The 26,541-nt window shown below is 39.6% G+C and overlaps 1 protein-coding gene across 2 annotated transcripts in view; it reads left to right on the forward strand.

Moving 5' to 3' along the window:
- The first annotated feature begins 3,718 nt into the window (after positions 1–3,718).
- The window catches only part of LOC123514985 (putative neural-cadherin 2), a 380,060-nt gene continuing 357,237 nt past the window's right edge, over positions 3,719–26,541 (forward strand). For both annotated transcript variants that reach the window (XM_045273290.1, XM_045273292.1), the window contains exon 1: positions 3,719–3,865. The gene's annotated coding sequence lies outside the window, so the exon portion shown is untranslated. The remainder of the gene's footprint in view (positions 3,866–26,541) is intronic.

Consider the following 26,541-nt stretch of genomic DNA (forward strand, 5'->3'; position numbering starts at 1 on the left):
AAACACGAAGGCAGGATGATGTGACACAACAAAACCTCTCTTTCCAAAACACGTGCATAAATTATCCTCTCCTTTGTTCTGAAACAGCTCCCAATTGCGTCTGACAATTATCAGCAAACAAGTGCATTATTGACACTTAAGCTTCAAGGATAAGTGATCTCTCTTGTTGCAGAGGACTAGCAAAGTGAGGAAGGGTAAGCGAGGGAAAGGGAGAAGGAAGGGATCGGAAAAAAAAAGTTTGGAAAGAAGTAGGATTGAATTTATGTTGGGTGTAAGGACAGAAAGGGAAAGGAACGGAATGGAAATGCAGAACAGACTGGGGAAAGGAGGATGCTTAAACGCGGCGCACAGAAAAGAAATGTAAATGCAAACGAGAGAGAGAGAGAGAGAGAGAGAGAGAGAGAGAGAGAGAGAGAGAGAGAGAGAGAGAGAGAGAGAGAGAGAGAGAGAGAGAGAGAGAGAGAGAGAGAGAGAGAGAGAGTGTGTGTGTGTGTGTGTGTGTGTGTGTGTGTGTGTGTGTGTGTGTGTGTGTGTGTGTGTGTGTGTGTGTGTGTGTGTGTGTGTGTGTGTGTGTGTGTGTGTGTGTGTGTGTGTGTGTGTGTGTGTGTGTGTGTGTGTGTGTGTGTGTGTGTTTAAAACGCCTGGTAGACTGAGTGACGAGGTAGAGTGTGGAAGGAGGACGGCCGTGGATGGGGTGATTGCAGAAAGAAAAAAAGGTTGCCAGGTATCCGTTATTCATTTCCCAACATGCCTTGTCTCGCATGAACGCTCCTATTTCAACACATTAACAGCAGTTTATTTTCACCAATGCAACTGATGGTTATTCATTACAAACAACACGTAAGTTAGTTTTTTCTTGATTTTTTGGGGATTTCGAACATAATAGAAGGAAATTTGCAGTCATTCAATGTACAAAGTTTTGGGCTGCCGTGGTACAGTGGAACTATGCGTGTTTTGGGGTCAGAGGGGTCTCCAAGCGCACGGGTTAGAAACCTGTCCACGGTCCGAGTGTAGATTGGGCTTCCTCACTCGGGGCAACGGTTTCCTAGTGGGTGGGCTTTGAGATAGGAGGTGCCCCAAAAAGTATCTCCTTTACCCCATAAACTCCCGTGAAAACCACACATGGTATAAATAATTAAAAACAAAACAAAAAGTTGGAATGTTTTTTTTTCTAATTTTTTTTTTCTCCATGCACTCGTTGATATTTCAACACTTCCTCTCCATGTACACTAAGCACAAGGGATTATATTCTCTAAAGTTTTAGCCTCTTACCCTCTCTTCTTCATACAAACAATGGTGGAGATTATTTGGATTCTGAGGTATTTTGATATTAGTGATAGTAATACATGGATTATATATACACCATCAGTAGGGAAAATCACTCACGGGAATTTGAGGTGTCTGTGACCATTAATAATAACACTTTTCTAGAGAATTAACCATTGAAAATTCACATGATCGTAAGTAACATCACACACTTGCTATGTGACGGAAAATATGATACGTGCAGCTATTCTTTTATACGTAAGAGACACTTTACCGTGAACCTTTCTGCCTGATATATTTTTCAAAACAAAATATCAATCCTGAATAAAAGCATTGCATTATATGTCATCGTTCTTGAAATCCTTATATATATCCTCTCTTCTTTTCTCCATTTTCCTTTCCTGACTCTTTTTCACGTCACTTTCGTCTCCTTCGCCTTACATTTCTTATGTCCCTAGTGTGTCCGTCCATCATCACACTCACAATCAATTCTTATCTTTTCCATCGCAGCCTCTTTGGTTCCTTTCCGCATGTCACACAGCATTCCTCTCACAGTTACACACAGGACAAGTCGTGGGAGAAACTCATTCACTACATGATGTCAGAAAAGTAAGTAATGCACCTTTATCAGTTTGTCTACACACACACACACACTCTCTCTCTCTCTCTCTCTCTCTCTCTCTCTCTCTCTCTCTCTCTCTCTAACTCGTTAAAGTTGTGTACAGTGGCGCTGCAGTAGGTATCAGCGACTATCTACTTTTATGTGACCAAGTGCTTACACAACCTTGTTTTAATTGCGAGATTTAAAAAGCATTTACAATCGTCTCTTATCGAGTGTAGCCCATTAGAAACAAGGCAAAGAAGATCACAACAAAAAATGTAATAGTAATAGTATTAGACACAAAAATAATGTATAATAAGTCAAACTCTCTCAAGAAATCATGACCCGAGTACATCGTCTGCCAAATTCATCACCAAACCAGCAAGGAAACTCTCACTCCATGATGGCAGAGCGGAAATGAGGAATCGAATCGTACCTCTGGCACCCTGCTCATGCATGCAGGACCCCGAGCTCTGGGTGGATCCATAGTGAACCTACACGGCTCCTCTACAGTCACGAGGGTGATTCTGAAATGATGTACACACACAGCAAGGGCACCTGAAGCCTGGCCTTGACACACAATACACTAATATTTGGTTACCATACCGCACACCCGAACATCACAGATACTCAAAAAAAAAAAAAAGCAGTATTTAAAATACAAACAAAAAAATAATCAAATATAGTGCAAACCAATTTTGCAATACAACAACAACAACAATAACAGCTTCCCCCTTTGTATCGCCAAATCGTGATCCATACATACATGGGGAGTGTGCTTGAGCTTCCTCTGAATATTCACACACGTAGCCACGCCATTACAATATACATTCACTGGACCATCACGTTCACGGCGACGGCGAGGAGACACTGAGATAAAACCATCTAACAAACACTAGGCCTTGACGGGCCCAGAACGCGCGCCACCTGCAGCAGGCTAACGGTGCTGCCTCAGGTATTTGCCAGGTGACGCTGCCTCAGGTGAGCCTTCACTACAAATCCAACAACTACTTTTCCGCCTCTTGTGGCTTCAGGGGCAAATAAAGCAAGGCGAGGCATTCCCCCTGGTGACCGCGTTGGGTGAGGGGCGCTGTGGCCTCTTATATGTGACGGGCGATCGTAATGAACACTTCAATGGAGAAAGGCAGAGGAGAGCGGGAAGCGGGACGTGGAGGGAGGCGAGGAGGGCCCTTCAAGCAGCACGGGAGTGGAGGAAAAGGACTGGAAGGAGTGGTGGGTGCGAGGATGGAGGGATGTCTGGTTTTTGGGGTTACATAACGAAGCTAATAACGCTGTGGTTGAAATAATCTATCGTTTTACCTCTTTTTCTACTTTATTTTCGTTGAGGTATTATGGTTAAACATTTTTTTCCTTATATTTTCAGAATCATTTAGCAGCTCCATTTAAATGCCATTCTCTTAGTGCAGCATACCACAGCATACCATACGATTTGGTGGATGGTGATTTTTCTTTATTTGTCTTAATATATTTTGTAAAGGCTTAGTTTTTACACTGTGATAAAGCGTGGCTATGTTACTCAAACACAATAATTCCGTTTTACTTGGAATGTTGCGCTGCCTCGTGTCGGGATGCGGATACATTTTCCAGTCTCAGAGTGCTAGAAACATTAATTTCCACCCTTTTCTAGTAAACACCAGACATAGATAGTTGGACTCCTTCTTAAACATAAGTCTGGAACAAAAATAAATAAAATCTTAAAATACTTGTACAAAAAAACCTGCATTTCAAGCCCAGCTCATAACTAAACACATAGCTATTTCCAATATCTATCCACCACCTATGCTAAAGTAACACGATGCTGCTTCTTCCTTTCCTTCAGACGTGGCAGCATAGAAGGCAACGACAGTCTCAGCAGCAGCGGCAGCAACAGCAGCAACAGCAGCAGCAGCAGCAGCAGCAGCAGCAGCTGGGTGTGCAGCATGGCAGTGAACGTGCTGGTGCTGCTGCTCATCCCGCTAGGAGAACAACTGGCAAACGGTAAGTTAACACAATTCTTTGGGAGACAGTGTGCCCTGATTTCCTTTGTATTGCGTGGTCACGAGCAGCAGCTGGATTGCTTTCCTCGATGTGAGCATTTGATGTGGACTGTCTCGTGTACAGAAGTCAGGACGAGAGTACGGCAAGATGGAATGTCTTGATTTTCTTCGCCGCTGTACTCAATTGGTATGCTGACATTAGAACTCAGCCACTGCACTGAGGAGATTCATAGCCCGTGCTTCTAACAAATATATAAACTACGAAACGAGAAAATGTTGTATTGGTGAGTGAGCCTGAGCCTTCCACTGGTGCAAACAGGAAGGTTCTACCCTTGCTCTCATATCCTGTTGAACAACGCAATTCGACCAATAATTACTTGCTTTCCTCGTCTAATTCTTAATGTCGAGTCAAGAAAAGGGCGGCATGATACTCAAGCAACCTCAAGCGTCACTGACGGTGGTATCCGCCCCCGCCATTCACACCAGCAGCGTGAACACATTATAACAAAGAGCATCGCAATAAATTTTCTTAGTAGATTGACAACAAAATAACAGAAAAAGATGTGATATGTATATCTTTACAACATAAACTCTCATACAAAATTTGCTTATTGGAAAATGCTACACACACACACACACACACACACACACACACACACACACACACACACACACACACACACACACACACACACACACACACACACATTCTAATTCGTACTAAAATGTATAATGTGAAATTTGGAAACATGATCACACGAAAAAGTTGCCGATAGTGTGAAAAATATGAAAAAGTAGTTTTCGATACTAAAAAAAAGTCTACTTAGTGTACCCAGGCAATACTGTTTCTAAAACGCAAATCCAGGAACACAGCATAACTCAGACTCACTGTGGCGATGTTGCCTCGAGTGTTCGTGTATTTTTGGAATAGAAAGTATTGTTTGAATATATTGCAGTTACTTTAAACCATTCCGGTGATGGGAATGGAAATGAAGCCGACGAAGAGATATCTTCATATATCTATTTTCTCTGAATGGAAAGCCTAGCTGTCAGACAAAATGGAAAAAAATAATAAATAAAAACTTATTTACAAATATGTCTCTCTCTCTCTCTCTCTCTCTCTCTCTCTCTCTCTCTCTCTCTCTCTCTCTCTCTCTCTCTCTCTCTCTCTCTCTCTCTCTCTCTCTCTCTCTCTCTCTCTCTCTCTCTCTCTCTCTCTCTCTCTCTCTTGTTACTCCATTTGTGAGCCCAGCCAATCCCATCAGTTTCTAGTTTGATCTTCGCTCTTCTTTCCTTATCCTTCTCTTTCTCTTTTCGAGAACTTTTCTTACTGCTTCCTCTGCAAGTCTTAAGAAATACTGCTCCTTTGGCTCTTTCCGTGAACCTTACTTTAGTCACGTATACACTTACTTTAGTCTCTAGGACTCTGCTTGACTCCGGCCTGCCTCTTGTTGGTTTGTCGCATTTTTCTCTCTGCCAGTCTCTTTGTCAGTCAGCGAGTATCAATGGTCAACGCTTCTATGGCCTTCAGAGTGCAATGCTGGTGACGGCTCTGCATGGCGATTAATTGGCTGGCCACTCAGGTGTTCCCTGGAAATCCTCTCCGGCGCCTCTCGCCATCATGCTCGTTCGAGTTTACAGCTGACCTGAGAATGGTCCACTTTATGGCTCACGTCTGGGTCACAAGTCCACTCTGCGCTAACACTCGTCAGGGACAGGGTGCACTTCACCAAATCTGTCCTGGGAAAGAACCTTAGAGTATTGTGAAGGCATATGTTGATTTGTGGGTGTCCTGCCAGTCTGAAGCATACACAAGGTCCACTCGTGGCAGCGCAGGGATTTAAATTTATTGTGATAGACTTGAAATGTAACAGGAGAGGCTTACAGTACTTTTAACTCGACTGTGGAATATCTCACGATTTGTTAAGATATTTTGTTCAAACACTTTAGTGAGCAGACGATTTGATTTATTATGAAGTCTGGGGATGTATAATTCTACTAACTGGGTTTTGTTATAGTCAGAATTACTGACATGGGGATTAGACAGTAGGCAGAAGAGTGAGACCAGTGTGAGGTGTGTCAGAAGGCACAACACAGCACGGCACGGTATGACAACTGCATCTCTTTTCGTTACAGGAATAATGCATTCCGTAAAGAAGCAACACGTATCCCCAATCATTACCATCACTGTTGTAAACAAGACGGCGATTCTCGTGTTACATTTCCATGCATACCTTGCATCACATTATTATTATTATTTTTTTTATTATTATTATTATCATTATTATTATTATTATTATTATTATTATTATTATTATTATTATTATTACTACTATGATTATTATTATTATCATTATTATCAATTTTGTTATTGTTGTTGTTGTTTTTATTGATAATGATGATTCAAGCTGAATGATAATGATGCTGTGATGAAATTCACTGTCTTCTCAAATCCTTCAACTAAATTATTCCTCTCGTCATACAGTAAGTAACGAAGAGAAAAATCAATAAAGCACAAACCTCTAACTGAGGCTTTGAAGCACAATATAACATACGAACATATGAAATTTGAAAAGATAAGAAAGCAAGTTTGGCGTTATTTGACAACAGTATATTGAAGGCAAATTCCCGTCCTGCCGCTAAGGCTTTATTTACATTTGAGTGATGTTCTTTACGCGACACCTATTTAAATCACTTAATTTCACAAATACACTAATATAGGAATTACGTCACTTTTATAAGAAGCAAATATCTCCCACAACTCTTTCACCAGCCTCTGCACTCACAGCCAAGCAGGTCAGGCCCCCAGGGGCTCCTTGCAGGATAAAGCCACGGCAGTAACAGCGTACTGAAGCCTGGAAACACCCCCTTACAATCACTTCATCGCCAGTCACTCACTGTTAGAAGTCTCGTTACCGCCCTTCCCTTTGTTTTCTCCCCTCGCTCCCTTCTCTAGTGTTTTGTTTTGCCTTGTCCAGCGTGGTTACCTCGAAATGTTGCCACACACTTCACAGTGATAAGTGGTGAACAGATGAACGCTACTTTGTGGTTCCCCTCACCGCCTCTCTTCCTCAGCCTTCCGGTTCTGGGAAACTAAGCGTTATCGAATCTTCTCAATTGCATGCCCGAATTCGCTCGTGCGCACACACACCCACACACACTCAGACACAAACACAAACAGACACACACACACACACACACACACACACACACACACACACACACACACATCGTATAATGACTGGCGGACAACACTCACTGGACAACGCTCTCACTCGCTAACTGACTGACATATTCCAATCTATTTTTGAGAAGTCCACCACACTCATTATAATATTATTCTTTGTATATAGAGGAGGAGGAGGAGGAGGAGGAGAAGGGGGATGAGGAGGAAGGAGACAAATATAAACATATAACATTCCTTACACGGTACCACAAATTAAAGTCGTGGGACTATTTCTTTTTCCGACAGAATCAAATATCATACGTTCTTGAGTAGATGGCAAGAGTTCACAAATAGCTAAATAAATCAATAGATAAATAAATGAGAAGAAATAATAAAAAGAACAAAGATACATAAACACTAGCATAACAAGCACTCATAAATAACGCGAAAAAAGGAGATGGAAAACAGATGAATAGGCCACGCGTCTTCAAGCCTTCAAGCTGCAGCGCTCCTACACTCCACACACGTGCACGCTTCTGTCTAGTTCTACTGCATCCTTGACAGCTACTTAAGTCCATTTACAAGACAGAGTGGTTGGAGTGGCCGGATTCAACCTCTCATTCTGTACCTAGCGTAGAGTTATACAAGGGCAAGTTTGTACCTACCGAGAAGGACTCGATTAAGTGGACAGCGTAAGTCTCTCTATTAGTATCAAAAAAGGTTAAAAAAAGGTAGAAAAGCAATAGACACTGCATATATGAGAAAGGCAGATGAATATTATATTATGATCAAGGTTATATCAAGATTAAAAAAAAAAGTACTTATATCACAACAGACAAATAATTTTGCAACACCGTAGATATTTTGCACATATATCACTACACTCATGTAAATTGTTTTACAAAGAAATATTTTGGATATTACAGTCCTTTACTATAATTTTGCAGACTTTTTACATATTTTTTTTCATATACAATGTGGGCTTTTCACGGGAATTTATGGACTAAAGGAAACATTTTTTGGCTATCTTCTATCTGAAACCCCACCTGTTAGAGAACCGTTAAGGAAGCCCATCCTACACAGACCGTGCTCAGGATTCGAACCCGTGCGCTTGGGAACCCCTCGGACCCTAAAGCGCGCCTGGTTCTGTTTTCATATGAACTGATTGCATCAGTAAACCGGACAATAGGTGCCAAAAATATTATTGAGCAATTAAGCTTGTTAAAGTGTAATGTATTCACATTACTGTGCATTATCGAATCCTGTATTTCAACATATTTGAGTACTGGTACTGCATTACTGATTTGCAATATTTTCTGTGTAAAGAGAACCTGTGGTACTTGTAGCACAGTTTCGATTATGGTATATTTACAGGGCGTTGGTGCAGCCATAGGGCAATGCGCTCATCCGCCTCATCACAGTGTTCACGGCCCAACACACCAATGCCACGCTTGGTTTCCCTGTTATGGCTGCTTCCTGATTCGTTTCAGGAATTTCAATTTGATCACTATACCCATTAACTAATTGTAGTGTCTTTTCATTAACTATTTTGTTGCTAAAGGTACAGACTTTCCTGATGTATATCGTATTCCCTAAAACAAGTCATAGTTTCTTTTTGTCATCACGATGTAAAGGAACAGTTTGCATCTTAAATTTAACTTCTTTATTTTACTAATGATAATAACATAACTCCAAATTACAATAGTAGCAATAAATGAATTAATATATGAATATATATATATATATATATATATATATATATATATATATATATATATATATATATATATATATATATATATATATATATATATATATATATATATATATATATATATATATATATATATATATATATATATATATATATATATATATATATATATATATATATATATATATATATATATATATATATATATATATATATATATATATATATATATATATATATATATATATATATATATATATATATATATATATATATATATATATATATATATATATATATATATATATATATATGTGGCCAAGGAGTAGAGTCGCAAATTTTCTATTATGAAAGAGCAAGTCATTTCAGTTCGGAAAAAAAACCTATGGTCAATTGCTTACAGGGTCGTGATCTATATGTTATAGAACATTTTGATATGAACGCACTAAAATCTGTAGTCATATGGCGGCAACAACCAGCTGGACATTGCGGGACAGCCATCGGGCGTTCACTTTACTATGGACGCCCGTTCACTTTTAAAATGTCTTTTAATTTATAATCCATGGCGTTAAAAGAACTTGACCGACCAATATTTTTCACTTAGAACGTCTTAGTCTTTTATATCTGAGAATATGTGACTTTTCTCCTAAGATATCTTGAGAATGTAAATTCACTACCAGTGTGAAGGCTGCTACTGATCTTCCTTCCCGTCTCAAAATTACTCGGTTTCACAACACTTTACATCGTTGCTACACTTCTTGAAATAGTCCTTCAGAGGTAATTTCCAAAGTTAATCTCAGTCAGCACCGGCAAGTATTTCTGTGCCTCACAGAGCCTGAAGGTGTGCGGGCCTCACCATTCTTAATTTTGGTAGAAAAACCCTGAAACATTTTCACCTTACACAACGAGAAAAGTCTCTCGACATTTCAACTTGAACCTCCCGTTCTCCGTCTCATTACACCCGCCTGCCTCATTCGTTCGAAGAGAGAAGGGAGAATGCACACGCCGGTGGAACACAGCCGGAAGGCAATCAGGTGGAGCTTAGGCTGATCCGACAAACAAACAGAGGCATGTGTCAGGAGGAAGTAGTGACGCAACCTTCCTCCCACAAGACTTCTTACGCATCCTTAATCCAAAACCTTCACGTCCCTCAGTCCCTCTCACTCCAGGCGTCCGCTGACTTCAGCTTTTACTTAGAGTTCACTGGAAGGAGCCGATATCGAGTGGAAGGGAGAGAGACTGGGTGTTTTTGAGCGAGCGCTTTTAAAGAGACGCAAGTTGATTGTGGTGATGAGGCCTCAGGAAGAGCAGGACGGGTAAAAGGCGTGTAGAAGTGATGTGTAAAAGTAAAAGGTTAATACACGTGTGTGTGTGTGTGTGTGTGTGTGTGTGTGTGTGTGTGTGTGTGTGTGTGTGTGTGTGTGTGTGTGTGTGTGTGTGTGTGTGTGTGTGTGTGTGTGTGTGTGTGTGTGTGTGTGTGTGTGTGTGTGTGTGTGTGTGTGTGTGTGAAAACAATATGAACGAACACTATGGACCTCCCAAGAAACAGTGAAGAATAGGACATTGGAAAGGTTTATGATAATTATAGTATTTGACGAGAACCACACTCACGAAAGCAATATGTAAAGGAAAAAAATAACTTTATAAGGTATTCTTCGCGAAATACACAAACTTGATGTTGGTTTTGTCTCGCTGATGGCAGTAGTTGTTTTAATGATAACGTAATAGACGTAATGGAAAAGAGATAAAGAAAAGGAAATAACAATCTCAAGCAAGAAGAACAATGCTCCCTGGTGGTTGCTTAATGTTGTAGGCCTTCCTCCTACGACCTAAGACGAAAAGGCCTTCTCGTTTGGAGCCTCTTTTCTTGTTCTTTACTCTCAGCACGTCATTAAGGACAAAACTTTAGGAGAAGCTGTTTACAAGTCTCGTTACCAACAGTGTATTCGGAGCAAACTGTTCCAATTTGGTATCAGAGTTTACCGAAAAGTCTGCGGTAAATAGATGTGAGTGATTCACCAGGAGGAGCTTTGCTATTGACCATTACGTCTTACTTAGCTGTTGTTTTCTACCTATTCATTTATTTATTGTATTTGCTGTCCAAAGAACGAAAGAAGAGTGGAATGAATGGAGCTTGGTAGAAGCAAGGAGTCTTTGTCGGCGATAAAAGAACACAATATAAAAAAAAAAAACATTAGTAAAAAAATATTTAGAAAAAAAATACGTGTTCAACAATACAATTTAGTCAAAATATAAGTTTTTTTTTCAATTTATTCATTTATTTCAGTGAGAAAAATGCATAGAAATGAAATTGAAATCAATTTAGTCAGTCGTTCAGGCCATCATATCAGGATGAAATTTCCTCTCATATATATATATATATATATATATATATATATATATATATATATATATATATATATATATATATATATATATATATATATATATATATATATATCAAGATAAATCATTACACACTATCTTATGTCCATACGTTTCAATGAAATATTTATACAAAGGAAAATAACAAAAAGTAAATACGTAGAAAGTGCAAAGAAACATAATTTTCTGTATTAAATATGAATTTTCTCTGAAATCTAATTTTGCTGTTTGTAATCATGATCTATTTTAGATTTTTTTTTTTTTGAAGATCTGGGCTCTATTAACATAGATTCTTCAGAGTAAAAGTTTGTCTTAGCCCAATTCGTACACTTAGAGTTGTGCCTAATCTCCCAAATTATGCTGAGTTAGTCTTAAATTCAAGACAGTTAGGAGATAGCTTAACTTTAAGAGTTACCAAGTTAACCAGAGATAGCCGACCGTCGAACACAAGCCCTGCAGCTTAAGAATCATCATCCACGTAAAGATGTTCTAGTCATCAGTCAAGCTGGCTTTCCTTTACTGGCCTCTCCGCCCTTAGGAGTTATTATCTCATTCGTACTCATTCAATAAAAGAGACAGAGAAAGAAGCAACGGAGCAACGTTAGCTCAAGGACGTAAACACTGAGATAAAATACACGCCTACACGGGATCTAATTAACCAATTAATATACACAAATTTTACGTTCATATCCTTATAAATGATCATTTTGTTATCTTATCCAACGATGTAAGAAGATTGCACTATGAACTCGAAATTGAGAAATATAAAACTTTACAGTTTTGCCATTTAACCATTTCATACTGAGACTTGTGAGTTTGTCTCAGCAAAACTATTTAGAATTATTAGAGAAGTACAAGGCTGGTTGCATGCAACCTGCACCAAAGAGATATGGATAAATTGATCGGAAACAATGAGAAAATGTAGGAAACAAACTCTAAGAATCTATGTTAATACACCACTTATGTTCTCTCCTTGCGTAACTACTTTGAATACAACAATTTATTATGATTGTCATTATAATAATGTTTTTGTATTTTATCTATTTTATTATCAATCTATTTATATTGGTGCCAATATTTTGTTAAACTTTCCAATAAGTTGGATTATCTTTTTTTGTTAGAAGCTCGCGATTTGTATCATGCACGCGACTAAAGCAACAAGCAATGTGAAGTCCTCTTCACCTTCTGTTTTTTCAATGATAAAGCAGACTGAAACGGGATTCCCATCTTCTAATTTGTCAAATAATTTCATTTCTGAATTATTTCAGTAGAAGTCATATCAAGATTTTGTTTTCTGTCTTTGATGTAACAGATGATTCATAATATCAACTACTAATATACTACATTTTATTCATTTATCTATTTTTTACTGTATTTTAAATAATTAGATGTGAAACAGACGACTTAAATATTGCTTTAATTAAGTTATCACTTGGATCAGGAAATGCGTTTAGGCTATTTTCTGTATATTTCCAACAAAAATTGCTATCTACTAAATAATTTATGTACCAATACGTATTACGTGAAAAAAAAGGTATTTCACGAATTTTTTTTCTTTTTTTCGATTTTTTGACATGACAAATTAAAGGAAATAAAATAACTAAGATTAAATGGACACTTGTTTGCACGATAATTCATCCCCATGAAACGTATCACAATATGTCTTCCAGTGAAGTTCTTGTAATACCAGCATAAAACGCATAGAAATATAACAAAATACACGTAAAAAGAGGATGGATGGAAAATGCATCATACACATATGCACTAGCTATTTGATTTGATAAGTAAAATAACCTAACAATACATTCCTCGATGAGAAAAGAGCAGATATTGCACCAGAAATGCAGGAATAATCTGCTGAAAAGTGCGAGCTGAGACGAAATTAGGCAGACATTCTATTACAGAGAAAATAGCCGGTGATAAACAGTTAGTAGTGCCGCGGGAGGGCGACCCGCGACCTGTCACGGCTTGGTTATGCAAATTGTTCTACATTGCCTCCATTTTCTCACTCGAGTCAGTTACTTGCCTGTAATGGATGAACACCTGAGCCTGTACATTGTGGACGTAAAGGCAAGTCATTGCGTGAAGCGCGCGTCTTCCTCCATGGCGACTGTTCAAAAATGCCTTAATTGTCACATCACTTCAGATACTGTGACAATTTTAGTTAACGTTAATGCACAGTATCTACACTTATGGCGTAAAGTTAGTACAATTCATAGAGCAGGCCCTGAAGCAATAGCTGACGCATGGAAATGCTAAGTCATGACTGTAGTATTAAACGCAGATAGTATAGTAAATGTTCCATATGTGGTTGGATAACCACTCATTGTTACATGTATAAATGTGTTTCGTTTAACATTGCAAAGAGCACAATCCGACTGTCCGACTGGTGTTATCATCATTATAATAAAAAATAACGTGTACTTATAATACTGCTGCAAATGTTTATCGAATGCCTCATTAATCGTACTACTGAAACCATAGATTTCCGTCCCTATCCATAATTCCAAATGAACCGGAAATAAAGGCTGGTAAAGCACCATTCTTGCGGTGATCATCACATTGTTTGGCTGCAATGCCGGTGCTAAAGAGCAACACACTCCTTCCAACAAATGTTAATGCAATGGATTGGATCTGTGAACGGTGCCATTATTTGCTGCGAAGTTTTGGTGATGACACAAACAGAATTATACTCGCTGCAATTTTCAATTTGTTCAAATCAAATTTGACCCATAATATGAAAGAAAAATAAACATGTCAACAGGAAAAGACAACAAATAAATATGAATAAATTTATTAAACAAAAAAGTTTTAGTAAACCACATGTTCTACTCAATAACTGTGCATATGAGGGAATTTTATAAGTTGACCTACCAGGTGTGTGAGCTGAGCCATCTCTCCCCTGACCAAGGATCACGCTAATGCGGTGACTGAAAACAAATTATGTGCTGCTCCTTCCTACTTTGTGTTTGTGTATTTTCCTAAAGGCATCTCTTACCAAGACATTTCAGTAAGTAAACTGACTTTACTATGTTTGCAACCACTTGCAGCACTTAAACGAGTAAGTAATGCTTAATTTTAGAAATTACAACATTTACGAGTACGTCTGACGCAGCAAAAACTACATACATTACACGCAGCGGCGTGAAACACAAACTATAGATTTCCTTGATAACGAGGAAAGAAGGCCACAAGCCAGACAGAGAAAGAAAGGGAAAGACTGCTGTTTCTGTTGCTTATTTGAACTTCACATGAGCTTGGTGTGAGCTTTAGCCTCTTCTGGAGCACAAGAATATCCAGCGTTAAAAAGGGCAGTTCACTGTGTAGGCAACACAACTCTGCCGTTTGTACTCTCACACTGCCTGGTAATGGAAAAGAAGATACATACTAAACAAGTTTCCACAACTGCATATATTAGGAAATTCAACATAAAACACTACTCTCTCTCTCTCTCTCTCTCTCTCTCTCTCTCTCTCTCTCTCTCTCTCTCTCTCTCTCTCTCTCTCTCTCTCTCTCTCTCTCTCTCTCTCTCTCTCTCTCTCTCTCTCTCTCTCTCTCTCTCTCTCTCTCTCTCTATATATATATATATATATATATATATATATATATATATATATATATATATATATATATATATATATATATATATATATATATATATATATATATATATATATATATATATATATATATATATATATATATATATATATATATATATATATATATATATATATATATATATATATATATACACACACACACACACACACACACACACACACACACACACACACACACACTACAGCAGATGGCAATCACCTCTTTCAAACAAGGGCAGGGATTAATCCATCACTTCATGTGACGCTAAACGAATCTTAATGAAAGTTCAAGAAGCAGGCATGCTCAAAGGACATATTCATATCAGACAGTGCCATAGAGGAGCGATCGTTCCAGATAATAATTTAGCTCTTCGACGGTAATATGCTGCAAAATTTCAATATAAAATGTTTCCCTTGCATCACTGGAGTGTCTCGTGAAGATACAGTAAGAAAGGAAAATTTGCATCATTCAACATAGAGATGTCGACTGGAATACAGACTTTCCGTGCTTGCGATAAAACTTCATCAGACGTTAATAAGAACAGAAAAAAGTCGTTTCGCCGTGGCAGGATTACAAAGACAATCCTTGACATTTACTGCTCATACAATACAGTTGCGAAATATTACATGCATCGCGTAAATGTAATTCCCAAAAACATTACTGGCATGGCAACTACACAGACAAAACATGATGTTAATTAATCCTGGAGAGGAGAAAACTTTAGGGTGGAGACAAAGGAATGACAATTGTTAAAGTGTGTGAAAGTTATGTGTCCTTGGTTAGTACATACATACATCCTTATCATCATGCAACACCTCTCTCTCTCTCTCTCTCTCTCTCTCTCTCTCTCTCTGTCCTTTGTTGGTACGTACATACATTCTTATCATTATGCAACAGTGCGCTCTCTCTCTCTCTCTCTCTCTCTCTCTCTCTCTCTCTCTCTCTCTCTCTCTCTCTCTCTCTCTCTCTCTCTCTCTCTCTCTCCCCGTAATTGAGTTGAAATCCAAAACCATAGTGATCTTAGCTTTGCCATTTACCCTGACCCTCGCTCGTCTTCCTCCTCTTTCCTTTTCCCTTCAGGCCAGCGGTCCTCGCCCCGGGCCAGCTTTGTCGGCGCTCAAAAACGGCCATCAGGGTGCCAATATTCAGCTGCGCGGGAGAGGGCGAGCACCAGCTGAGGCGAGAAGAGAACCTCGTAAACTTTAACTTGCGACTTCGAGTGTCTAGTTTCTTGGCGCCTCGTCTGCCGAACTCTTTACCGCGAGATGCAGGCGCTGTCTTGCTGGTGATAGTCTTCCGCCGCCTCACCATGCTCACACCAAGATCACCTCAACTCCAGTGCTCTTCAAGGAGTCTTCCACACAAATGTTTGCAATTGTTTAAATTGAAATGCAAACACGAGAACATCCAAGGCATTATTTGAGTAGGAAACTCTCCCAGACTATTACAAAGGAATTACAACACCTGATTATACTGGAATTGCGGACACAGGAAAACCTGCATGATTCTCTCCCTCCCTCCCTCCCTCCGTCCCCCCCCTCTCTCTCTCTCTCTCTCTCTCTCTCTCTCTCAGCAGAACAATCGCTAGGTCCATCCATAACCGATATACATAGAGTTACATGGACATGCAATCCGTCGATACACATGGCACTGCAATCATTACATCCTTAGGTGATAATCCGACCTAGGACTACTAAGATGATTGTAAAAGAAAAAGAACAATAAACCGTGAGGTTTTCTTCATCTTCCCCCTCAATTCCTTCCATCACAAGCCATACAGGAGATAGGTCTGAAACAAATACCATACAGGGCTGGAAAAGAAGAAAGAAAATAAATGAAATCTGTTTGATCTCAGCACGCAAGACACTGATGGCTGCCTTGTTATTCTGTTTCTCTCCTACAGTCTCATCCGATACAACTCATTATCTCTTATCTATCTCTATTTTTAATTTTAATTTTTCTATATTTTTTATTTTATTTTCCTCTCTACTTACTTTATCTAAATTATTATTATTATTATTATTATTATTATTATTATTATTATTATGATTATGATTATTACTTTTTATTGTGATTACTATCATTATTTTGTTAGTAGTATGATCATGTGATGGATGGGCCAAAATACAGCATGCGACAGGCACTACTTATTACTATACTTTAGGTCCGTAATAGAGCATCGTCTCGACGGACCTTAGCTACATTTGTTACACATTTTTTTTATGACTTAAGTATATTGCGAAGGCCAATACATATATCAGTATCAGTATTTCCTTGATATTTAAAGTGTTGATGATGGCAATAATGTTGATTCCTTTGAGATCATTACTACTATTTTTGTTGTGGTTACGATACTGTCATTCTACATTAGCAGCAGTATTAGCAACAGAAAAAGAAGACACAGCAGCAGCAACATTAGTAATAGTAGTACTAGTAGTAGTAGTAGTAGTAGTAGTAGTAGTAGTAGTAGTAGTAGTAGTAGTAGTAGTAGTAGTAGTAGTAGTAGTAGTAGTTGGCCCACCTTCCTGCAGTGGTGTGAGTTAGGGAGGGAACTAAAGTTAATGGCGACGCATCTGGCGCCACGCCGCTGACCTGAACTTCCGTCTAAAAAAAAAAAAAAAAAAAAAAAAAAACTAAGGATGTTTTTTCCGCCGAGGAAGGACTTTGTTAAGAGAGAGAGAGAGAGAGAGAGAGAGAGAGAGAGAGAGAGAGAGAGAGAGAGAGAGAGAGAGAGAGAGAGAGAGAGAGAGAGAGAGAGAGAGAGAGAGAGAGAGAGAGAGAGAGAGAGAGAGAGAGAGAGAGAGAGAGAGAGAGAGAGAATCACTGTGTGTGTGTGTGTGTGTGTGTGTGTGTGTGTGTGTGTGTGTGTGTGTGTGTGTGTGTGTGTGTGTGTGTGTGTGTGTGTGTGCGTGCGCGCGCGAGTCACGGTAGAACATGTTTTATAAAGAAGCACCCTTGAGACGTTAAAATGACATACAAAAAGATAAACAAATAAAAAAAAGTCTCGCCTAAGGAAAGAAGAATAAAAGACCCAAAATAAACCAGACACTCAACCCAAGGTATAAAAAAGGCAACGCTCCTGTCGCTTCTGTACAAATGCCCTTTTAGCGCTTTGCCTCAGCTGAGTGGTGGCAGTTGTCCTTGCATCACATTGCACACTTGCACTGTTTCCATTTCGCACTCTCGCTGAGAGGAGGAAAACAAGGAGGTTTCCTCGAGCGACGGGATAATACTTCACTTGTCTTCTGATTCATCACCTTAAGGCCGTGGACCGTGGCTGAGAGTTATGTTTAATATCTGTCCCCAGAATATTCACCTTTTCTGAATAGTTTATGAGTTCGTAACACAAAAGAACAAAAAGAACAAGATGATGATAATAATGATTATGATGATGAGGATGATGATGATGATGACTAGAGCCTGATTGAGTGCTGCCTCTCTAGAAAGTGTCAGGCAAGACTGCCGCAGCATGCCTCGCCAACCACACTGCTACAGCCTACAATATACTCCCTATGCATAAACATCCTTACCCACGAAAAGAATTACACGTAGACTTCAGATTTTTCCTACTAACTAACAGTAATAGATAGCGTACAATAGCTATCCATACAATCTAGTAAAACCTCAGTGCATGTCTTTGTTTGGACTTCCTTCGTGTTTTTTGTGTACCCTTGTTTCACTCCATCTTTCTACGTAGTATCCAAGCATGTTATTTTCTTACTTCCAATCCAAGGATTTTCCTCTTCCGTGCTATTCACTGCCACAGTCTCTTTTCCTTTCATGTTTTCTTTCAATTCCCAAGACTTTTATGCTTCTGTCCTTACCGCGTGTGTGTTTGTGTGCCATTTCTTCAGGGTTTACTTAGCGGTTTTATTTAATTTCTCCAGAGCTGGCATCGCTTCTCTCTTTTTGCATTTGTGCGTGTTCTCCCTCTGGTCCCTTTCCGTTTCTTTCATGTTCACACCTGCATTCACTGCTGTCCCCTTCCCCTTCCTGCACACAAACACAGATACTTAGTGTACATGTACCGTTGTGGCGTACTATCTCGAGTCCTTTGTAGTGTTAAGGACAATGGAATAACATCAGGTTGCTTATTTGTTTAATGACAAGGTCGTGTTTATTGAGGAAAATCGGTAAACGAGGTGAGGGTCTAACTTGGCGATTCAACAAAGAAACTGATGACGTGTGCCGTGAAAGAACACAGTATTAACATTTCAAAACAATACAGTACAATAATTGTGGCCAATTAGCTCAGCGGGCTTCAGTACATTCATCCTTTGGCATTAGAGAGAAAAATCTTATTTCAGACAATAAAATCAATGTATTACCGGATGTATGCTACTACTTGTCCGCATCACTGCATTCACCTCTTCGGGGAGAACACTGGTAACGTCAAATGGGCGGGTAAAGAAGGGCATACTGCAGGACAGATCGTTGCATTATAATATTAAGCAGCCTGAAATTTAAGAGACTATGGCCGTAGTGTACTCACAAGTGTATAGAAAATAGTGTTTGATTTACGCAATGTAGTGGACGTACTAGAATTTACAAATAAACCTAATGTCTCGTCCGCAAAGCCACGTGTGCAGGGGACCGGGATTATATTCGTCCATTACTGTGTATCACATATTATACATTACAACATCAACAGATTAATATGACGTCTTTGATCACAGCTTATCAAACAAAAGAAGGAGCAATACTATTTTAGAAATGTACTATTTTGACTATGACAGGAGTGTGGTAGGATAGTCAGATTTGGAGGTAAGTTGGAGGAAACATGGAGGAAGGTCTGTGTAGGTGGAGGAGTGTGGAGGTAACTTGTGGAGGGAGATATGGAGGAAAGATTATAGACTTTCAGTTGTAAAAGTAGCAGTACCTGAGAGAATGCTCAGTGTGAACCCTATCATTTGCTCCAATGTATTCACCACCTCTTCTCCTTCCAGCCGTTAATATAAACTAACAGGAATAATGTTATATGCTTTTATCTTCGGAACAAAGCATTGATCAAACGTGAGAGAATAATCTATCTCTAAAATGCGTTTAATTAAATCGCTTGTGAGTCCAGTAGTAAAAATGAACCAAAAGAGAGGAATGATGGTGACTGAAGAGAAAAATGAGGAGGAGGAGGAGGAGGAGTAGCATGACGATACAAAGAAGAAAAGCGAGGAGAAGAAAATGAAACTAATATAAGGTGGTTCATGAAAAAGTAATTCGAGAAGTTTATAAGAAAACTATCAAATACAAAATGTTCACATGGAGGGAGGGAAGCGGGCAGCGGCGGTTCAGGGAAAAGGCTGACGTGTGTAGACACAACATGAGAACTTTTATTTACAGTGATTTCCACGATTTCCTTTTTTGTTTTCGTGTATACGAATATTTTCAGAGAGAGAGAGAGAGAGAGAGAGAGAGAGAGAGAGAGAGAGAGAGAGAGAGAGAGAGAGAGAGAGAGAGAGAGAGAGAGAGAGAGAGAGAGAGAGAGAGAGAGAGAGAGAGAGAGAGAGAGAGTGTGTGTGTGTGTGTGTGTGTGTGTGTGTGTGTGTGTGTGTGTGTGTGTGTGTGTGTGTGTGTGTGTGTGTGTGTGTGTGTGTGTGTGTGTGTGTGTGTGTGTGTGTGTGTGTGTGTGTGTGTGTGTGTGTGTGTGTGTGTGTGTGTGTGTTGTGTGTTTAAGAGCTGAGCACCTCATCTTTCCCCCGTAACACTCTAACAAGCTCCTCGTATTCCCATCACGCCGTTGGTGAAGTGCGCTCACTGTTTGTTTTCATTGGCTTGGCATTTCCTTGGTTCCTCTATTGCTTCGTAGCCCGACAGGCGCAGGACATAATTAATGGTAATGCACACCGGTAATCGCAGCCTCGTCGTATTGGGTAATGTTGTTTCATTCTCGCCTCAATAGAATATCCCTTGGGTTTGCACTGTCTGCCAGGGAGACTGCGCCGGATGCACCTTTTCTGGCCCTAAGTGGTCCTATTGCTACGCTTTACATATATTAGATACTTATCCCAACATTTATAGAAGGGGAAGCATTTTTTTTCCTTTTTTCAACAGGAGGACGAGAAAGAGGAGGAAGAGAAGGAGGAAAAGTACCTAGTGAAATAACAATAACGTTTTTTATTCTATAACGAAACGACCTCCATGAGAATGCTACAAGTGTTCTGCAGATCTTCAACAGTTTCAGTACGGTAAGAAAAAAACTTCGGATACAAATGCTGGTAAGGAACAGAGAATATGTGAATATTAGCAGGCCACGGAAATATATGTATCCATTTGCATTGCACATGATGTTCTACTAACTTACAAAGAAGCATGTGGATATATCACAGAAAGAAGAAAATCATGAAAAAACAACAACAAGAACAAGAATAACAAGAACAAGAAGAGGAAGAAGAGGAAAACAACAACAAGAACAACAAGAGTAGAGAGAGAGAGAGAGAGAGAGAGAGAGAGAGAGAGAGAGAGAGAGAGAGAGAGAGAGAGAGAGAGAGAGAGAGAGAGAGAGAGAGAGAGAGAGAGAGAGAGAGAGAGAGAGAGAGAACTGGCTCTCAATTTAGAAAGACTTCTTCAAGGAGAAAGGTACGAAGGAGGAAGAACAAGAGACATAATATGAAGATGAAGAGAAGGAAGAGAAAGGGGAAGAGTAAGACATCAGGCGTTTTAATGAGTTTTGTTCAGTATGATTGGCTGATAATCTGGTTTGACAAGCGAGTACATGCCAACACATTCGTCGAAGGAGAGACGCAGTTGTTGTGTTCCAATCTAATTCCCTTTAGTCTAGTCTCGGTGCAGGATTTAAAAACCATATTGCATCTCAGAAAGTGCCCAGTTCCTCTTGCTCCTTGTCTCTCAACTTCACCGCTCATCAGAATATTTCGGGAATGCATCTACGTATAAAATGATAGAGGGTATTAATTTCCTTCTCATGACATACAGCCTTTTCTTCTCTGATAACGAAGATGGAAGTGAAGACCTGGCAAAATTAAAGAAGCTGTAATCAAAGCCGTGTCAATTTTACGTCTTAGTTTTCACCCGAGAGATGATGGGACGGCTCGCCTGTCGTCTGTCTGTTCCCGGGCATCAACACGGCTGATCTGATTCATGCTGAGTGATGTGGCGACTCACACGCTTTATGTAGATTCTCCTTCTTACCTTTTACAAAATGTGAAGTGAATGACGTATTTCTAGTTTTTTTTTTTATTATTTGCTCGGCTGGACATTAGCATTGTATATAGATTATCACTATTATTATTACTTTTATCATTATATCTATTTATCCCTTCATATATTTAGTTTATTTATTCATATATTAATTTTGTATGTTTTCTAAAATCACCAGCATAAGTATTAGTAATCATTAATAGTGCATTCCGGCCAAACTGACTCTCTCTCTCTCTCTCTCTCTCTCTCTCTCTCTCTCTCTCTCATAAAGCTTGTGTTCCCTGCCATGTTGAACCCCAAAGCCTCGTCACAACAATGCCGTGAATGTTGAACCACTTCAATACTTGCCCCAACACAACACGATCCCTGGCGAGCATCGCTGTGAGTCAAGCCCCTCTACTTGTCCAGGCTTACTTTTTTCATGCCTGCGGGTAAAGGAGTGAGAGGGAGAGAGTTTTTCAATACCTAAATTATTTGCATATATGTTCGCAATCTCTCTCTCTCTCTCTCTCTCTCTCTCTCTCTCTCTCTCTCTCTCTCTCTCTCTCTCTCTCTCTCTCTCTCTTTACAACAATAAAAAAACAACAACAACAACAACAACAACATGTTCTTTTATTCTTAAGTGACGGAAAAATATACCAGAAATGTAAGCGCAAGTTTACTAAGTCAGTAATGATATCCCCATTGAACACCTTCGCTACTACTTTTCCCCGAACACATCCCATGGAGGACGGGGACGGCTTCCCTCCACAAGCCTTGATGCCTCCAAACTTTAGTCATTTGCAGGAATTCCAAGTCTTCTCATATCTCCTCTTCCTTCCTCTCTTCCATTCCTTCCTCACATCATTGTACGTGATAAGTTTCTCTCGTTGTAGTTTGATCGCGCTCAAGGACCTTCCCCTCTACTCAGTCCAGCGCCTGAGAAGACCACGCGGGTCTTTCCGAGCACGCAGCAGGCGGAAGTGTCACCAGAGTAGTGCATGCGAGCGTTCACCTGCTGGCGAGTGAGCAGCGTTCCCTTGGCCCTCACACCTGCCCTCATAACCACTCCGTAACGCTAAATTCACCTCCACAACACTACTACAGCCGCTGCTCGAGGCACACGTACTACATAACTGAGGTGGCGGTGACCCACGGTCCCGGCGGCGTGGCCTTTACGAGCCGCCGCCACCTGCCTGCCACACGTCACCTGGTTATGGCGCCCACACTGACCTCAGCACGGCCTGCCGCTTCCTCACGCCGCATTACACTGTATTATGCACTAACTTCACTAAAAAGCACCCCTTGCACACCAAGGCGTGACACCCGTGGCGGTGCGGGACTTTTACCTACAATGTTCCTGGATATTCTTACCGCATACCCACATAAATGTCAAATAAATTCAAAGTTTGTTGTTTTACATACAACAATGTCTTTTCCACAAAATCGTAGAGATGCTCGAAACAAAAACATTACAATTTTTTTCAATGCTGCACAGACTGTCTGACCACTTCGTTGTTCAAGTAATTAGGACATTGAAGACGCTGACTGCCCGTAACTTGATATGGACCTCAGCAGCTCACGTGCTTCTGTGACACAACCATCATGGTCCCTCCACCACTGAAGTAGCCAGGCTGCACACCATGCTTCTACCCAAACACACATTTATAAAAACAATGTAAGAAAAGAGTTTCACTAACAGACAAAAAAAACTATAACATATTACGTGTTTGTATACCTCAAGGCGGTCTCACACGGCCAATCTCTCCGGGCGCATTACAAAAGCGCGGATTCGAAAAGATTAACGAGTTCGAAACTCACCCCTTAATGCAGTTACAAAAGCGCGCCAAGAATATTCGCTATGACTCGCTATTTCAATAAGTTATGTTTGGTGTGTCTTAATGATTCACAAAGTGTTCACTGTTGTTGTAGACAATTATATATCACCAAACTCAAGATATCCTCCAGTGCTTTGGGCTGAAACTCCCTCACATACCAGGCGTACAAACAATGCTGCGGAATCTTTCCATGCTCATTTTTATGAACAATTTTATTCTTCCCATCCATCTATATATGCATTCCTAGACGTTTTAGTGAAGCACCAGAGTAGTACCTACATAAAGATGAGGAGTATCAGTAAGTCTGCAACAATGAAGAAACCTGAACAAAACAGGAAAGACTATGCTATTTCCCAGTACAACAAATATATTTCAGGAGCAACAGACAGACACAGCTATATGAAGAGCTTGGCTAACAAAACTGTAATAATCGAGGTGTATGACGAATATTTTATTACACAAACTGGTTTTATGGACACATTTTTTACATGACGAATATAGGATTATATAAAAGTGTTTTTATAAAGGACTGCAAGGACAAGCCTGTACTGAGGTGCAAGAACAATATACTTACTTATATATATATATATATATATATATATATATATATATATATATATATATATATATATATATATATATATATATATATATATATATATCATCTGGCTAACAGAAGAGTTGAGCGATCGTTAATGAACGTATAAACAATCGGACTTAGAGGCGAGTGATAAAACGCGCTTTTGACTTAATATTCTGCTGCGCTTTTGATAGCAATATATCAGCAACGTTTGCCGCGTTTTTTATATGCCAATCCGTGCTTTCGTAAAACGCCGATCTCTCCTCCCGAGCAGCCACACCTATCCGCAATGGCCGAAAAAATATATTTCCATATAAACATACTTATAAGCGACATACTTCTCTTACACACATATGGAAAACACTTTAAACTACACCAAATATTTTCAGAAACCATGAAAATGCAAAGAAACAAGATATATGCGCCCTTCAGGCATCACGTGTCCACCATAAGAGACAGCAATTTTGGGGGCAAATATTGGCAGTGCCACTGAGCGTGTAATTCTCCTCGGTCGCCTACTGGTCACCCAGCCAGTCTTCCCATTACGGAACGAGCTCAGAGCTCATAGACCGATCTTCGGGTAGGACTGAGACCACAACACACTCCGCACACGGGGAAAGCGAGGCCACAACCCCTCGAGTTACATCCCGTACCTATTTACTGCTAGGTGAACAAGGGCCACACATTAAGAGGCTTGCCCATTTGCCTCGCCGCTCCCGGGACTCGAACCCGGCCCTCTCGATTGAGTCGAGCGTGGTAACCGCTACACTACGCGGTGTGTGTGTGTGTGTGTGTGTGTGTGTGTGTGTGTGTGTGTGTGTGTGTGTGTGTGTGTGTGTGTGTGTGTGTGTGTGTGTGTGTGTGTGTGTGTACTCATATTTTAAGATGATGGCTGCTGGAAACGAAGAACATCCATTGGTCGTCTGTAACCAAGATAAATACATAGAATTATCGTTTTAGTATTTTATTCTCTCTCTCTCTCTCTCTCTCTCTCTCTCTCTCTCTCTCTCTCTCTCTCTCTCTCTCTCTCTCTCTCTCTCTCTCTCTCTCTCTATATATATATATATATATATATATATATATATATATATATATATATATATATATATATATATTCTTCGTAGTATTTTTTTTTTCTTTTTCTTTACTCGCGTGTTCTTCCTCCAGGGTCAGAGTAGCCTGGACCCTGACTCTGTTCCACAACCTTCCCCTGTCCCATGCCCCTGCCAACCCCCCACCAGTCCCAGCTGCGGGTCTCCCACGCCTGGAACACAAGTTACACACGTCCGTCCTTCCCACACACGCTGAATTGACTCAAAATGTCTGTTCTTGAAGTATTCGGTGTCCTGTCTCTTTTTTTTTTCTTCTCTTCTTCTTTTCTTATTTATCAGTGTATTTTTTCTTTTATTTCAAATTCTTAGAATAAACCAGTAAATTGTAGAAAATTCAATAAATATCTAAGAATTATAACATACTTCAGTCAGGGAAAGGAAAAAATTCTGCAATCGCTTACTAAACACAAAACTCTCTCTCTCTCTCTCTCTCTCTCTCTCTCTCTCTCTCTCTCTCTCTCTCTCTCTCTCTCTCTCTCTCTCTCTCTCTCTCTCTCTCTCTCTCTCTCTCTCTCTCTCTCTCTCTCTCTCTCTCTCTCTCTCTCTCTCTCTCTCTCTCTCTCTCTCTCACGCACTCTTCGTATACACATCTTTGTATGTCGATCCCCGTAATAATCTGACGCTGAAGTACTGGGAATGATTCGGTGCACACTAGTTTGATGTGAAGTGACGGCTAACACATTTCATTAGGAATACTTTCAGCTGTGAATGATTACATGAACCTAACGATGTAGTGACTGTTATTACCACATATATAATGACTGCTCACACCGACAATGCAACCACCACTCTGGATGAGACGACTACTTCCAAATAATAATAATAATAATGATAATAATAATAACAATAATAATAATAATAATAATAATAATAATAATAATAATAATAATAATAATAATAAAGAATAAATGAATACATATATAATAACAATAATATCAATAATAATAACACTAACAACACTGACGTTACCAAGTGAAGTGGAGTTTACAGGTTAAAATAAGTTTCGTTTACGTGAAAGCAGCAGTTCAGATGTGTGTGTGTGTGTGTGTGTGTGTGTGTGTGTGTGTGTGTGTGTGTGTGTGTGTGTGTGTGTGTGTGTGTGTGTGTGTGTGTGTGTGTGTGTGTGTGATGTATTAAATATGTTG

This window comes from Portunus trituberculatus, chromosome 38 (genome assembly GCF_017591435.1).
Source record: "Portunus trituberculatus isolate SZX2019 chromosome 38, ASM1759143v1, whole genome shotgun sequence".
Classification (NCBI taxonomy): Eukaryota; Metazoa; Arthropoda; class Malacostraca; order Decapoda; family Portunidae; genus Portunus; species Portunus trituberculatus.